Source organism: Cryptomeria japonica, chromosome 6 (genome assembly GCF_030272615.1).
Source record: "Cryptomeria japonica chromosome 6, Sugi_1.0, whole genome shotgun sequence".
NCBI classification, from domain to species: Eukaryota; Viridiplantae; Streptophyta; class Pinopsida; order Cupressales; family Cupressaceae; genus Cryptomeria; species Cryptomeria japonica.
Genome location: NC_081410.1, coordinates 608,693,436 through 608,712,230, shown reverse-complemented (window position 1 = coordinate 608,712,230; position 18,795 = coordinate 608,693,436).

The following is an 18,795-nucleotide window of genomic DNA, read 5'->3' as shown; positions in this document are numbered from 1 at the left end:
TTTGCTATTCGGTATCAACTCAATCTCGGTTAGAGCATTTTATCTTCAATTCCTGTTCCCTGTTTTTGTTTCCTGCACACCTTTAGAAAACATCCTAAAGTGTGTAAATCAACATCAACTCCTAAAAGATATTCTTTAGAGTCATCGAATTGATGCTTTTACTGAACTCGGTCAGTGAGTAGAAGATAGGGGTAGGACCCCTAACTTACTTCTGAGATACTCAAAAGTGTCCCTTGGCAATGGCTTGGTGAAAATATCTGCTATTTGCTCATTTGAACTAACATACTCCAACACCACTTTCTTCTCTTGAGCTTCTTCTCTAAGAAAATGATATTTGATAGAGATGTGCTTTGTCTTAGAGTGCATAACAGGATTCTTTGAAATGTTAATGTCACTAGTATTATCACAGAATATAGTTACTGGCTCGGTAACTTTCTCATTTATGCTTTCCAATAGTTGTTTGATCCATGCTATATTGGTACAATTTAATGTTGTAGCAACTATTTAGCTTCTGCTGTAGACTGTGAAATACATCCTTGTTTCTTGCTAAGCCAACCCACTAGTCTTTCTCCTAAAAAGATAGCTCCACCACTTGTGCTTTTCTTGTCATCTATGTTGCCTGCCCAATCAGCATCAGTATAAAATTTTAAATCAAAGTCATTTCCTTTCTGATATACTAAGCCATAATACTCAGTACCTTTCAAGTATCTAAAAATTCTCTTGATTGCTGTCATGTGTGTTTCCTTGGGATCTGCAGAAAATCTTGCAACTATACCTATTGCATGTGCTATGCCTGGCCTGTTGTGAACAACATATTGCAACTTTCCAATCATAGATCGGTAAAGTGTCTCATCAACAGATGCAGATTCATCATTCTTTGATAGTTTACAGTTGGTAGTCATAGGAGTACTTACTGGTTTTGAATCCTCCATTCCAAATTTCTTCAAGATTTCTTTTATGTACTTGGATTGAGTAATGAAAATCTCATCTTTCATTTGTAGTATCTGTAGACCTATAAAATACTTTATCTCACCGATTAATGACATCTCAAACTCTTTGCTCATTTCATTTCCAAAGTTCTTGCATAAAGAGTCATTTCCACAAAAGATAATATCATCAACAAATATGGCTGAGATCAGTATTCCATTTTCATCATTCTTCATGTACATATTGTTGTTTTCACTTGTCCTTATAAAACCAATCTTGATTAAATAAGAGTGCAATCTTTCATACCATGCTCTAGGTACTTGTTTCAGACCATATAAAGTTTTGTTCAATTTATATACCTGATCTTTATTCTCTCCTTCAACAAATCCTTCAGGTTGTTCAATAAAAACTTCTTCTTCTAATATACCATTTAGAAATGCAGATTTGACATCCATTTGATATACTTTGAAATTCTTGTAAGCAGCGTATGCCAACAATGTTCTTACTCCTTCAAGTCTTGCCACAGGTGCAAAAGTCTCACCATAATCAATTCCCTCTTCTTGACCATAACCTTTGCAAACTAGTCTTGCTTTATTTCAAATGACCTCACCTTTTTCATTTAGCTTGTTTCTGAAAATCCACTTTGTACCGATTACATTTTTGTCCTTCAGTCTTGGGACCAGTGTCCATGTGTCATTTTTCTTGATTTGATCAATCTCTTCTGTCATAGCATTTATCCAATCTTAACTATTAAATGCCTCTTTCACTATCCTTGGTTCAAATTCAGATATCAGACATGTGTTCTGTCTCAGTTTGTTTCTTGTCATCACTGGATCTTCCTTATCTCCTATAATCTGACTTGATGCATGATTCCTTTTAACATACTTGGCTAATATAGGCTCGGTAGGCTATGTATGATCTTCTTCATCACTCGGTAACTGGACATTCTCTTAATTTCCTTCAGCAGTTTTTTGGGTAGGACTTCTCGGTTGAACATATACAAATCCTTCATAATCTTCTGGTTCTTTGGAGTTTCCTTCATCATTTCTTTCTGCAAATTCATCAATTTTCACATTTCCACTTTCTACTATTTTGTTAGAGGATTTGATCAGACATTTAAATGCTTTGCTTCTAGAAGAATAACCAAGAAATGTTCCTTCTTCACTTTTCTGATCAAACTTACCATTTCTGTCATCTTTGTGAACATAGAATCTACTTCCAAAGATTTCAAAATATCTTACATTAGGTTTCTTGTCATACCAAATTTCATATGGTGTCTTCAAGGTTCCTTTCTTCTATTGTACTCAGTTCAGGGTGTAAACTGCAGTGTTGATTGCTTCTCTCCAAAATGTTTGAGGTACCTTCTTTTCTATCATCAAGGTTCTTGCACAATCCACAATTGATTTGTTTCTTCTCTCGGCTATCCCATTTTGCTGGGGTGTTCTCGGTGCAGATACTTGCCTCTTTATACCATGATCATTGCAGTATAAGTTAAATTCATCAGAAGTGAACCAACCTCCTCTATCAGATCTAAGACATTTCAATTGTCTTCCTGTTTCATTTTCAATTCTTGCCTTGTACCATTTAAACATTTGAAAAGCTTCTGATTTTTCTTTTAAAAACATTACTGACATCATCCTTGAGTAATCATCTACAAATAATATGAAGTACTTATCACCATAATAACTCTGAACTTTCATAGGACCACAAAGATCAGTGTGCACAAGATCTAAAATTCCCTTAGAAGTGTAGGACTTACTTGTAAAGCTTGACCTTGTCATCTTGCCCATCTAGCATCCTCGACATATAGCATTCTCAGGTTTCTCAAGACTCAGTAGACCTCTTACTTGGTGCTTCTTGCTTATTTTGATCAGATTATCAAAATTTACATGACAAAATCTTTTATGCCATAACCAGGTATCATCTATCTTTGCATATAGAAACTTATTCTGAGTTGAGTCAAGGTGAAATGTGTTACCTTTTGTTTGTGTCTTGGTAGCTACTAACTTCCCATGCTTGTCATGAACTTTGACAATTCCTTTCTGAAACTCTATTCAGTATCCTGTATTGTTTAGCTGTGCTACACTCAACAAATTGTATTTCAAACCTTCAACCTAATAAACATCATTACATTTAGCATTGTCAAGAAGCGTTATAGATCCTTTACCTCTCACTGGACATGGTGCATCATTACCAAATCTTACATAACCTCCATCATAATCTTCTAACATAACAAACTTGTGTTTATCAGTTGTCATGTGATGTGAGCATCCACTATCTATGATCCAAGAATCATTAGTATTTATGTGAGATATTAAAGCTTTTTCTTCGTACCTTTCTTCATCTGATCCATCTTTGATAGCCACATAAACAACTTCCTCTGTATTAGTTTCATCTGATTTATCATCATTAGATTCCTCATCAACTATTAGACATGTCTTTTTATCTCTAATACTGAAGTCTCGGTGTCCTCTGTAATGATTATCTTTCTATCTATCATCTTGGTAATCTCTCTTTTTACTGGATTCTTTGTCAGGGAAATTAGAAGCCATATGTCCTATTCTATCAAAGTTAAAACATTTCAAAGGCAATTTTCCTTTGTATTTACCTTTTCCTTTCGGTAGCCTTCTGGCTAATAGTGCTTCAAACTCTTCTTGTTTTCTGATTTCTTCATAAAGTTTGTGTACCTCCTCCATGTTTTTGTGAAATCTTTCACGTGCTCCACTGTGATTCCCTTCAGAGTACTTATACTTTCTATCATTGTAATCATCAGATTCATCAAGATGAAAAGAACTAAATGCAGACTCAATTTTATTTACCGAAGACCCACTGTTATCAAAGTTACTTAACTCAAATGCATGTAGCTTACCAATAGTAGCATCCAAAGAAACTGGCATATTGGGTACAGACCTCAATTCATTGATTGCAGAGACTCGGATTGCATAAGCTGGTAGAAGGGTTCTTAATAACTTACTTGTGACATCCTTCTCTTCAATGGTTCCTCCTACTCCTTTGATTTGATTGACAATCTCCTTTAACCTTGTACTGTACTGGGTTATGTTCTCACCTTCATTCATTCTCATGGATTAAAGTTGTCCTCTTAGACTGTCCACTTTTTCTCTTTGAACATGTTCATCACCACCATACACAGATATGAGCTTGTCCCACATTGCCTTGGCATCATTGCAGCCTTCTAGATCATTAAACTCTGAGTCGGTCAATGTAGATGTTATTTCAATCATTGCTTGAATATGTTCTTGCTTTGCCTTTATCTCTTCCATTGCCAATGGATAGGTGCTAGGTGTAATGAAATCATTCTCCAGATAATATACAACATATTCCTTAACTTCTGATAGGTGCCACTTCATCCTTTTCTGCCATGTAGAGAAGCTTGACTTGTTCAGCTTCAGTGCATCCCTCTTATACATCTTTGGATCTTTTCCTCAAGTACCTTTAAACTTTTTCTTCCAGAATCCAAAGCTCTGATACCAATTGATAGTTCTGATACTAATTGTTAAGTACAAATGCCAAGCTAACAAGATGCGAGGGGGGGGGGGTGAATCATACAAACTTAATCTTCAATGTATTCAATAGATTCAACCTCGGTAGCTTTAACAGATATATGTAATCAAAACTGTAAAACATGCAACCTTAAGAACACATAATCATAACAACACTCATAACACCAGATTTAACGTGGAAACCCAAATAGGGAAAAACCACTGTGGGATTTTGGACCCACTAAGAAATATACTCTTCTAGAGTATGCTCGGTTAAAAGCAAATCCTGTTAAAGATTACAAACACATTGCTAGATGTGACCCGGTTAAGGGATTTCCCTCAGATCTGTTAGGATCTTCACCTTGTTAGAGGTGGCCTTGTTAAAGGGTTTCAAACACTTAATCAGAATGTCACCTTGCTAGAGGATTTACAAATAAGACTGTTAAGTCCACTCGGTTAAGAGATTTTCTATCACTTACAAATAAACAACAGTAATGTGTATGTCTACAACTTTGCATCTAAAATGCTAAAGCAGATTCTTATTTGCTCAATACAATCTAGTCATAGGACTTATCTTGTCCCTCTGCTAGGCTCCTTACTCTGTTATTCAAACAGGTCTTCAAGCTTCTATGCTCGGTAATCACTATGTAGTATCCCTATGCTTACACTTGCTCGCATGCATTGTTTATCAACAGTTCCTTATTTATAAACAATTTGCTAACCGCTTAATCTCTTTGATCACATTTCCCATGATCAATCATAGCCATCAGATCTTCAATCTTGACCAGGTTCAATGTATCCTTCGATCGGAAAACATTTTACCTCACCTTGGAACTTGCATATATTTCTTGGAACTTGTGCTAGGGTATTGTGGTTTAATCTAAGTTGTAGATCTTCCTGCCGATCTTCCATTGCCATAGATCCTTAACAAAATTCATACACATTGTATCAATCATTTAATTATAACCAGCTCATCAGCTTCCATCATTAAATAACGCATGTATACATCCAATGCATTCTGTTATTCCTCGGTTGCAACTCGGTAAATACTAAACTTCACTCGGTAGACATTTCTCTTTCATTAACCGATAGTGATAACCTTAGGGTTTACCGACTAGGTTCCTTGCTCGGTAACATAGTATAGTATTAACCTTACAAACAATAGCATATGTAGGATATCAAAACAATCTAAACAACATGATCTCATCATTGTCTAACTTGGTAATAGTTGCCCATTAAATAACTTATTCCTCCCCTTATTCATCACAAACATACTTCTTAAGATATGGCAACATCCTACTAAATCAGAAAATCAATTTCTTGACATCAATGACAAAATAGTATTGTGAAGACAGTAAACATCCTTAATCAGTTATATCCATAATTATCAACAACCAATATCCTAATTGAAATGCCAACAATCTCTTATTGTCACCTATAATGCCAACATACACACACACACACACACACACACACACACATAGAGAGGCTATCCAAGGACACATGCTATTGTTAAATTATTGGCATGAAACAAGTAATCAAAAGTTAGTTTCTCTCTCTTTTTCTCGTTGAGTCTAAAGTTTAAATATGATAAATAAATTATAAATTAAACTAATTCCAATATATTTTAATTATTATTTGTCTTATCAAAAGAAGATAGTAGTAAACGAAATATTTGTAATAAAAAATATAATTATTATACAATAATTAAAATTTAAATAAGATAAATAATTATAAATTAATTTTAATTTAAATAGCTTTTAATTGTTATTTGTAATTTTATAAAAGACATAAATAATTAAAATAAATTTTAGACTTAATGAAAATTAATGTAGTAGTAGAATAAAGCTAATTATTTCTTTTTTAATAATTTTTTTCTTTCTTCCCTTGTGAAACTTTATGTATATACATATGTATATGTATATGTATATGTATATACATATACATATACATATACATATATAGTATACGTATACATATACATATATAGTATACATATATGGTATACATATATATAGATATATGTATATGCATATGTATATGTATACATACATGTATAAGTATACATATACATATACATATACATATACATATACATATACATATACATATATATATATATATATATATAGAGAGAGAGAGAGAGAGAGAGAGAGAGAGAGAGAGAGAGAGAGAGAGAGAGAGAGAGAGAGAGAGGGGCTATCCAAGGACACATGCCATTCTTAAATTATTGGCATGAAACAAGTAATCAAAAGTTAGTTTCTCTCTCTTTTTCTCTCCGAGTCTAAAGTTTAAATATGATAAATAAATAAAACTAATTCCAATATATTTTAATTATTATTTGTCGTATCAAAAGAAGATAGTAGTAAACGAAATATTTGTAATTAAAAAATATAATTATTATACAATAATTAAAATTTTAATAAGATAAATAATTATAAATTAATTTAATTTAAATAGCTTTTAATTGTTATTTGTAATTTTATAAAAGATAAATAATTAAAATAAATTTTAGACTTAATGAAAATTAATTTAGTAGTAGAATAAAGCTAATTATTTATTTTTTAATTATTTTTTTCTTTCTTCCCTTGTGAAACTTAAAAAAAGATAGAATATCTTAATAAAATAAATAATTTTTAAAGGTATTCTTACGAAAAGAAGATAAGAATAAAAGATAGTTTTTTCTCTACGCTATTTTTTTTAAATTATTGATATTAAATGTATATTTTAAATTTTTTATCATAAAATATTTTTTTAATTTTAATAAATATAAATATAAGCATATAGTTGAAATTAATTCTATCATCTTTGCATCCTTGTTCTCAATTCTATATCGTTGATTTTAAAAAGTAGGCCCTCCATTTCAGATGTGAAATGCTTTGACATAATTGACCTAAACTAATTATAAGAAAAGTTTGTTTTCTTTCACATATATTTTAAAATATTTTCTAAAATCAATAAAGAAATATAATATTTTTGAAACTAATAATTTTTTTTATATGTAGGAACATTTAATTCAATTTAACATTAACTTTCAACTCTTGATTTTGTTTTTTTCTTTCCTAATCAACCGCTCATTTAAAAAATAAAAAATATCTTCCCTAAAATACATATCATGATTTTATATTAGAAAGAAAAGTTTATCACAACTTTATCCTTATCTTAAAGGAATACTCACAATTCCTCACAAATAAATTGATTTAAATAATATAAATAGATATTGTTTTCAATATTATGTTAAACAATAATGGCAACGAAGTTGAAAGGTTCATTGAATTGAAATAATAAAATGTATGATAATTTTTCAAAACAAGTTAAAATTATAAAATATTCAAAGTTTCAGAGATTGGAAAAATTTATCACACAATTTGCATGATTTATGATGACTACCCACCCTTTTTCAAAAAGTGATTGATGCCTTTAATTAATTTAGATGAATTGTATTCCTTATGAAAACATTTGTTCACCCACTTTTTTTAACATGTCAACAATTGAATCATCAATTTATTCAATATTCAATAAATTGAAGTGGGTGTCTTATTCTTTCAACATCTCCTAAAAGAAGGAACTACGTGCACAATTCTATTTCCATTAAATTAAATCCATGTTTATCTTAAAGGTATAGTTGTTTTATTCTTTTGAAAAAGAATAATCCAAAGTTGACAAACTTGTGTCGGTTGTAAATTGCTTTCCTTGTGGAGGGGTCCTTAGTATAAATCTATACATTCATTTAGTGTTCCCCACTTTAAGGAATATTGTAGAAGTTTCAATCTATCAATAAAAAGTTTTGCTCAGGTGTTTCCAATCAATAAAGTTAGATTCTAAGTTTTGATTAGGGAGCATGAATGTAGTGCTAAGAATTTCTTATTGCCTTTTTTTTAAAGTTTGAATTTATTTTGATCCAGTTATTTTATCATAATGATAAGTGTATAAATGATATAATATTTATTAGAAAATAATGTGATTTAACTTTTATTTGATTTTATCTATGAGTAGTTTTAGAAGTTAGTTTCAATCTTCAATTTTTCTATTTCATATTTCTTATTTAAGTTTAGATTTACAATTTGCAAGATTAGTTTGTAGTCAATTTTACAAATCGTAGGAGTTAATCTTGAACTTTTAATTTTTAACTTCAAGTTTGGGGTCAACCTAATCCTTCCTACTAATCATTATATGTTGATTAGAAGCTTCAAAAGTTTTACTTGTCTCCATTAGAGTCATATTTAAGATGTAATCCCAATCATTTTCACATCATGAACTGCCTACCATTAGAACATTTATTATTTATGACCTACTTTGTATCAACATCTATAACATTGTTTGGATGTTTACTTTTTATATTCATCTTTTCTAAAACTTACTAGATTAGTAGCCTAGGGGTTTGACCAAGGGAGAGAACACATTTTGATAGGAAAACTCCTTAAAGTTGTTGAATCTAAGCATTGTTGGTGATGCAGTCAAGGTCAGGAGATCCAATGAAGGACAACCCCACCTTGTAGCCTATAACACAAACACCATGAAAGATATCGGTAACCGGTTCACACAACACAAAATATAACTGAGAAAATAGAAAATAGAAATCCTTATAATAGTATAATGAATTACATATGCCCACAGGCTCTACACATGTTGGACCTCAACCCAGGGTTACAAAACAATTCTTACAACTCAAATATATGATCCGCAAATCATCTGCTCAACAATTCGGCCTTCGGTAACAGTCTACAATGTTCTGCACTGATCCAAACCTCAGTCCCTCTGGACTTCAATCCCCTCGGACCATAATCCCTCCAGAAACTAAATCTTCTCTAGATCTCTTCTTCCTCAGACCTTTGTCTGCCTAAATGAATCTCCAAACTACCTCTTTATACCATCTCCAAGCCTCAACAACTAAATCAAGTTGGCCAAAGACCAACCGGTTCAAGATGAAATGTCCAAACAATAATATGTCAACCCAAATCACCAAGAACACCTCCAATAATGCTTATAACTTCGTGTGGACCTCCAAGAACATCCGTCAAGTCCAAAACAACATCTCTCAACGATCTGCAAGTTACGAAAACCATCCACAACCCAATTCAGCTTCGCTTCACACACTACAAGACCAACCTTTAAGAACACATCAACACTGGACCAATACCAAAATCAAATCCAAATAATACAATTCTCGAATATGATTAAGACAACGATGTCTAGGTGATAAATCCAAATCCACAACGCTAAATTCTCAAACATAAAGAAACACAACAATCTCCAAGAAACTCCACTACTAATTGCTCTAAGCGGATGAACTACTTAGATGCTCCTGCATCAGACTCTCGGGGTTAATTGAAAAGTGAGTCCCATTTGGTTTGGCGATCTGTTAGTAGGTACTTGCAACTGCCTCAGGGGTTCGACGGTCTAACTACATGTTTTGATTGCCTCTCCTCGACGATCTACTGGACCACCCTTCAACTTGCCTTGATTCAGTGATCTGTTCAATTTTCCACATGCCAACTGCCTCAAGATCATGCTTCTAGGTTCAATGGTCCACTTGCAAGCCTTGTACTGCCTCAATGCTCGATGATCTGAACAAGTCTTCAATTTGCCTCAAATTCTTTTCATCCAATCGGTTCACAACCATCTCTTCCTCCACCAACAGGTTCATAACCAGCTCTAATACCATTCTGATGCAGTCAAGGTAGGGAGATCCAAGGAAGGGCAATCCCGCGTTGCAGCCTATAACACAAACACCATGAAATATACCTGTAACCAGTTCACACAACACAAGATATAACCAGGAAAATAGAAAAGAGAAACCCTTATAATAGTTTAATGAAATACATATGCTCGTAGGCTCTATACATGTTGGACCGTAGCCCAAGGTTACAAAACAATTCTTACAACTCAAAATATATGATCTCCAAATCATCTGCTCAATAATTCAGCCTCCAATAACAGTCCGTTCTGCACTGATTTGTAGCTTAGTCCCTCCGGACTTCAGTCCCCCTGGACCAAAATCCCTTCAGAAACTACATCTGCTTTGGATCTCTTCTTCCTCGGACCTTCGTCTGCCTAAATGAATCTCCAAACTTCCTATTTATACCATCTGTAAGCCTCAACAACTAAATCAAGTTAGCCAAAGACCAACCAGTTCAAGATGAAACGTGCAAACAATAATATGTCAGCCCAAATCACCAAGAACACCTCCAATAATGCTTAGAACTTCATGTGGACCTCCAAGAACATTGGTCAAGTCCAAAACAACACCTGTCAATGATCTGCAAGTTATGGAAACCATCTGCGACCCAATTCAACTTTGCTTCACAAAATGCAAGACCAACCGGTACAGACATATCAACACCAGACCAATACCAGAATCGATATCTCACTGGAATCAAATCCAAATGCTATGATTCTTGAATGTGATTAAGACAACGATCTCTAGGTGATAAATAGAAATCCACAACGCTAAATTTTCAAACATGAAGAAACACAACAATCTCCAAGCAACTCCACTGCTAACTGCTCCAGACGGATGAACTACTCAGATGCTCATGCATAAGTTGGTTAGTCATAACAAACCACATGCATCTAAGTGAATCAAAACACAAGTATTACAGTTTTGTAGAGATTGGTTCCACACACAAAAAATTAGATCTAGGGACTTTTGTCAAATCTATAATTCACATAAATCATTTCTAGAATTGTGAAAGTGAATCATAGTGACACACAATGACTTATACATTGTAAAGCATTTTCTGATTAGCCCCGATTTCCTTGCATATTGATAAATCATTTAAAACCATCTACCACAATGTTAACAAGCTCACATAAAATTATATATATATGCAATGCATTAAAAAATAGTCAAACCCTTAAGATAGAGCAACACCATACAATAGCTACTTTGAAGGAATAAAACTTGAAGTAGAGCATAAAATCCAATTACCATATTCAAAATTGATTCTGTACAACTATTACTATTCCATGAATGTGGCATAAATACTTATTCTAATTAACAAGTTCTATGACTTATAAAACATATGGACTCACACCTTCATTTAATTGTTACATGATATGCCCATATAGCATATCCTTAGGCGTATTGCATTCACTCCTCCATTAACATTTTTTATCCTCAAAACATGGGAAGAAATACCTAATAATCAACTTCATAGCATGTGACAAAATTTTTATAATAAAATAGTTGAATACTATTACATAACAAAATATGTTTTCCTAAAAGCTTGAGAACCAAATTGAAGCTTGTCCATGCTTTTTCTTTTTCTACTTATTTTTCTCTATTTGGAATGAATGTGTACAACTTGAAGAGATGAAAGTTTTGACAATGTTTTTACTACAATGAACATGATAGACTAAATTTCCATTAGCTGATGCTAACCAAGAAAATTTCATTCCTTGTGAGAGAAAATCATCAAACATAAGCTGAAATTAATTTTCTTCATGCAAAGGAGATTCTTTGAAGAAAAACACACAAAATTATTTGAATGCAACTATAACAAATCCTCATACCATTCTATATAATTTTCCTCCAAATTTAGCCATACATCTATTTCATTTTTATATTTTCTTTTTCTATGTGAATAAAGAATACATCTTTGATAATAAAAATTAGTTTTGTAAAAATAATCCTTAATTGCATTAAGTCCTTGCCCATATTATCTAACTAGTTCAATTATGTTTTTGATTAAGTGAAAAACAGGTTTTGAAGGGACCCAAAACCCTTTACATATCAAACTAGGGATAGAACTTGACTGCTCAACCAAGAGGAGAGAGCCACAACCAAAAAATAGAGTGCCCTGAAAGACAATAGACAATCCATCCTAGGACAGGGCCAGAAAAGCCAACCCAAACAACCCACTACAATTATGTTAGGTAGGTCACCCTTGTTCAAATTGACATGAAAGTTTGAAATAATATTTTTCAATAAATCACCTCTCTTGCTATTGATTGTAAGAGAAAATACTATAGAAAAGGTAGATTTAATTATTTCTATTAATTAAAAAAAAATGGTTTCTTCATAGATTATAAGATATGATTTTTTTTAAATCGAGCATAATTTTTTCTAGAATTATGAATTGTAGGGTCAACTTCATATCACCATGTCTCTCAATAGTACAAATTTTTAACACTGTCACTTTAAAAAAAAATCTCAAAGTCCTATTTTCAGCAATCTACAAATATATTTTTAAGACATGCATGAGGCACATGAGCCTTGCAAAAAAATCAATGTTGATTAAAATATAGCAATAAGAAATTGTTATCACTTTTCTCTAGAAAGATCGCATAAAAGAATAGAAATATGCAATATTTACAGAAATGGTCAAACACATAAGATAGGGCAACACCATACCCACTCTGAGGGGGAAAACCTCCTCTACTATTTCATGATGGTAAGACTTTTATAAAACATAAACTTAAATTATAATATTCAAGATTGAGATGCGATAGTACATAAAGTCTTACTAAAGACAATATAGAAATAATTATTCTATAAGTTATTAAGATGACTTACAAACTATATGCACTAACACCTTTATTTATTGTTTGATACACTCAAATACCATATCCTTTATTTAATCAAATACTTGCCTCAACTTGCCCCTCCATACCTCAAAACTCAACAAAAAAAGTAAGATTGAGGCAAGGTGTGGTTGGGTAGCTGGGTTGGGTCTCACTGGATCATCTCATGATATCAAAAAAAAAATGCCATTATGAGGAGGCAAACCTCCAAAGTCGTTAATAAAGTATTACAATACAATGATAAAATAACCATTGCCTTCTATATATACCATAATTATGTCTTGTATGGCATTTGAACTGACCTAATTACTTATATACAAATATATATAGATGATTATATAATTTAATAAATTTTATGCTAGCCATAAATTGGCTGCATATATCCCCATGCATGCTATAGGTTAAGAACATAGTGCAAAATACATATATATTGGATTTATTGCTATATAATAGTTTACATAATTAATATATATTTATTTCAACATTTTACTTCAAATATTTATTGATGCCAACTATTTAATCTTAGAATAATTATCTAATTACATACGATTGTTTAATCATTATGCCAATAGACATCTATCATGACAACAATTGCTATAGGAGGTCATGAAGAATCCATGAAAGAAAAACAAAAAGCAAGGATAAGCATGAAAAATGAAAATGCAGTTAAAAAAATCTGCCAACTTTCCTTCCGTATTTGGTTTGGATTGATGGAAAGAAAGTTTGATAGAGAATAATATAATTTAAATGGAATAATAAAGAAATAAAATGTTGTGGTTTTTCGCTCTACAACTCTGACTAGGCCTAGAGTTTGAACTATGGGTTGCAGGGCCGCAAAATCTGACGTGGGGATGTACGCGAGCCTTACGCGAAGGTGAGTTATTATTTTGGTTTGTGTGCAGGCTGCGCTCCCAACGTCCTCTTTGTCATCGCTTCACCTTGCCTGCCCTAGTGTGAGCATTTAATGCCATTTAATGGAGGACTCGTCTGGAGGCTGCGGAAAATGCAGCAATGATGGCCCTTTTAAAACCCAAACATTCAAGGATGCGGTTACCCTTTCGTCTCCCTCTGTCATCAAAGGTGCGAGGTTTGTCACGAACCCTAATGGAAGCCCCTATGGAGAAGGTAAGGACCCTCACTCGACCTAGGAATATATCTCCATCTCTCCTGATGACCTAATGTGTAAAGAAATTAATATGGAAAAGGATAGACTTAGAGATACTACAATTTTCTTTTCTACTGTAGATTTGGATAAATGCCCTACTCGTAAATTCATTGATGATTGGATTAGGAATGTATGGAACACTAAGCTAGGATATTTGGTTTCATTCTGTAGACTCATTTAAAAAGGATTGTTTGTTATCTTCTTTAAAAATCATAAAATGCAGAAAGAAGTGCTTAGTAAACAATATTGGTCTGTTGGAAAATGCACATTTCGTGTCCTAGAATGGTCACTGGAAGTGGTCAATGAAGAAATTCTTGCAATCTCGTGCCCTAGATGGGTTCTAATACGAGAAGTGCCTCTGCTATTGTGGAAATTCATACCCCAAATCCTGGAATCGATAGGAAAAGCTATTCGGGTGGATAATTCATCCTTGCTTATTCCACATAGATGCTAGGGTTTTGATATCAATTAATCCTGGGTGTGATTTCCCCAAAACGGTTAATATTAATCTTGAATCCGAAGTCGTGGTTTGCCCTATTGAAATCCTTGGTGGGGTGAACGAGTGCTTTCTCTATAGGAAAGAAGGGCATATTCACAAGAATTGCCCGATTATTAATAAAACTAAGGGCCTGGATAGACCTCGCAATCAATCCGACAACCCACCACCTGTTCATGAAATGCGCATCCCGAGCATGGAAAACCTCAATGGCATTAGTAAAAAAATCAATAATTTGCTAAAAGGGGAAAATTCTAAACTTTTGGAAGGTGGAAAAATTTTCAACTGTAAAGCGGAAAAATCGAACCCTAGTTGTTCTCCCCTCCCCAACTCTAAGGAGAGAGAAGGGAGAGTCACTATGGTTGATGGTTTTCACTTAGGAGAGACTTTACATTCAAAAGAGGGGTTGAAACCCACAAGATCCAATCCCACGCAATGCAAGATTGGATTCTATATGAGTTTCAAGGGTTAAGACATCAAGGATACCCTCTTTTGTAAAGAATGTAGATAGAAAGATTGAACTAGGAATGCATGTAAAGTAGGAAAGATTCGCTTATAAACAGAGATAGGGATATGGGATGAAGCTGCGGACCTGGAATTAGCAGTAAAATGTCAAGACGGTGCTGTTCTGCAAATTTGAGCGAAAGTTGACGGGACGATGGCGCCCGGCGTGCACACAGTCCTCCGAAAAATCCGTGAAACGAAGGTGGATCTGTTCGTCTCTGCACAAGGATTCCAGATCTTCAATTACAACTGCGTACCTGCAACCTTGTTGTAAGAATGTTTGTATTCTTACATGCGAAGGTGTAATGTATGTAATATGTTGTATGTTGTATGTGATCTCCTCTTCAATGGTTGAATCCTTGTCTTGAATGCAACACTTAGCCTTGAATGGAGACTTAGAATGCTCAATTGCTTGAAGGAAATGCTTGAATGCTTGAATGTTTGAATATCGTTTCCGCCTTCTTTTCCCTCTACCAAAATGGGAGAGGAAATGTAGTTTATATACTTGTCAATTAGGGTTGAAAGACTGATTTTCCCGACCTTAGGCCGACCAGGAAACATTATTTTCCAATTTGCAAACTTAAAGACCCGAAGCCCCAAAAGAGACCGAGCCCAAGATAGGGCCAGGGACCAGGGCGCTGGGCGCCCTAGTCCTGAAGGACCAGGGCGCTGGGCACCATGGTCCCACCTCCAGGGACAGCAGGGTGCAAGGAGGATCAGGCCAGGGTGCTGAAAAATGTAGTTTTTGGTGTCATAAGCAAGTTTCGGGGTCTCCATTCAGGTTCAGTGTTGCGCCGCCATCGTGAAGACCCAAATGCAGTCGAAATTGCAAGTGTCACAATTTTAGGATGCTACATCAACTCTGGTAGCTCTGGAGTTGCCCCCAACCCTCATTCTGTGATCTGAAATGCTCTAAAATAGATAAATGAGAATTCACAGGATGAGTTTCATATTGTGGGGAAAAATCCTAAGAAAAGAAGGAGGAAAAATGCACAGCAATTAGCATTGGAAAAAATTAGGGCAAATGGTCCTAGTAATTTGACTAATAAGAAAAATTTGGATAGCAATTTAACATCACCTATGGAGGATGATGGTCTTGAGGTCCCCCCAGAGATGAAATTCTCTAGCCTAGCTTCTAATGGTGATAACCCTAGAGCTCGAAACCCTAAGGATAGAGACGGTATGAGTAGTGAGCTGAGTTTGGGAGGGGGCTGATCTACGTTGATGAGTAAAACTTCTCACAGAAGTTCGACAGACATGAATGCCTCATTTGAAATGGATCCATCAAAGGATCCTCCTTACATCACCGAGGCAGAGCTTCACTCAATCTGAACCCACTCCTGATATGATCTCTGTCATTCCCCCTAAGAAGTTTGTAGAGATTGAAGATACCTGTGTGATTGAGGTCATTGTTGCTAACCCTAAGGCTGGTGAAGTTAATCCACTATCTAGCGATGGTGTTAATCTAGACCTTCCAGATATTGAAGGCTTTGGAGTCCTGTGCTAAGACCTCAAAGACCTCTAGTCAAGGGAACAATAGGAAGGCTTCTGAAATCGAAGAGGAAGACCAGGGAGAAGAGTTCCCAGGGGAAGAAGGAGAGTGGACAACGGATAATGAAAACCCCGAGGCAATCCCTAGAAGAAGAAGGGGTAGACCTCTGGGATCCAAAAATAGGGGTGCTATTAACAGAAGGAATGATGAGGAGAAGAAAGATCTCCTGAGATGCTTTAACAAGTTTAAAGCATCCAGAGAATAAAACAATAACCTGAGTCAAGATGAAGTGCATCTCTTGGAACATTAGGGGTCTGGAATCTCCAGACTAAAAATAAATGGTCAAAAGGTTTGTCAACCAGCATAAGAACGCAGACTTCATTATGCTTCAAGAACTCAAGGCTGTAAAGTTTACCCTGGAAGTCAACCTAGAATTTATATGAAAAGATTCTATCAAGGTCTCCTCAAAGCATGATAGAGCTAGAGGAGGTGTTGGAATACTTATCAACCCCAAATGGAAAGAGCGTATAGTAAACCAAGGATTCTCACCATGTAACAGAGTGGTCTAGGTGTCCCTAGAGAATAATGGAATCAGATTTTGAATTTGTTTTGTTTATTCCCCCTACAACTACAGGGAGATAATTGCATTATGGGATTGGATCGCTACACAACCAGATATCCCCTGGATTGTAGGAGGTGACTTTAACATGGTTGAAACTTGGGAAGACAAATATGGTGGTATCCCTATGGAGTGGAAAGGGATGGAGAAAATTCACTGGGAAAGCTTGAAAAGTCGAAAAAGCTGTTTGACCCTCTGTTCTGCAAAAAGAAAGATAACTCTAAAATTTGGTACACATGGTGCAACTTTCAGAGTGGGAAGCATAGGAACTTTTGTAGGTTGGATAGGTTCTATGCTAATAAAGACCATTTCTCTTTTGACCTAGGCAATAATGGCAATCCTATGATAGTTTTTCCGACCACTCTTCAGACCACCATCCTATCATCTCTTAGGTTAGGCTCAGAGACTACCCCGAGAGCCAAGAAACTCCAAAGGATAAATTCTTTCTGAACTCGAGCCTTCTCTTAGATTAAGATGTGTTGAGTGCGGTTAAGATCATCAGGATGTTTAACAAAAAGAATAGATTGTTGAACTCTTGTGTGGAAAGATGGAACCAGAATGTGGATAGTTGGCAGGTGTTGCTTCAAACCATAGGGCAAAAGAAAGCAAGGGATTTTAGGTGGAAAGAGAAAAGTCTAGCTTGAAAACTTCCACTTGTGTGAAGCTAAGATCCAAGACAATCCATGTAGTATTGAGATTACTCAAGAGGTAGCCTTGGCTAAGGATAGACTTAGAAAGCATCAGTAGACTAAGACTAGAGGGGCCATAATCAGGGCTCGAGCGCATTGGATGCAATTCGAGGATAAAGGATCTAAATTTTTCTTCAATATGCTGAAGCAAAAACAGTGTAGAGAACAAATTGATAGGATTTGGGTAGAAAACAGAGAAGTAAAGGACTTGGAAGATATCAAGGAGGCATTCTTCCAATTCTATAAAGGTCTGTTCACGTTTGAAGACTCTTCTAACTCCCAGGAAGCAAGAGAAAGGTGCAGAAGGATTATTCCTCCTAAGATTTTAGAGGCAGATGCGCAGGCATTAAAAGGGCCCATCACTCTACAAGAATTAAAAGCTGCCATACAAAACTTGAATAATGACAAATCTTCAGGCCCGGATGGGCTGACGATAGAGTTATACAAAGCCAATGAGGATTGGGTGAGTCATGACCTTCATCAGCTTTACACTAAGACCTTTAACATTGGCTCTTTAGGGGAACGAATTAATAGTGGGATTATCAAACTAATTCCTAAGGATGGGGACAAGTCCCTTATCAAAAACTAGAGACCGATAACACTCCTTAACGTATCTTACAAAATATTGGCCAAAACTCTAGCGATCAGATTGGAGAATATTCTTCCTAAATTCATTTGTTCCACACAAACAAGCTTTATCAAAGGAAGATATATACTGGAAAATCTAATTACCAGTTGGGAGGCCATGGAATGGGTGAGGACTTCAAGACATAACGCAGCCATGTTTCTCCTAGATTTCAAAAAAGCATACGCCAGGGTAGAATGGGGCTTTATTCTGACTATGTTAGAAGCTTTTGGTTTTCCAGCAGAATTTTGT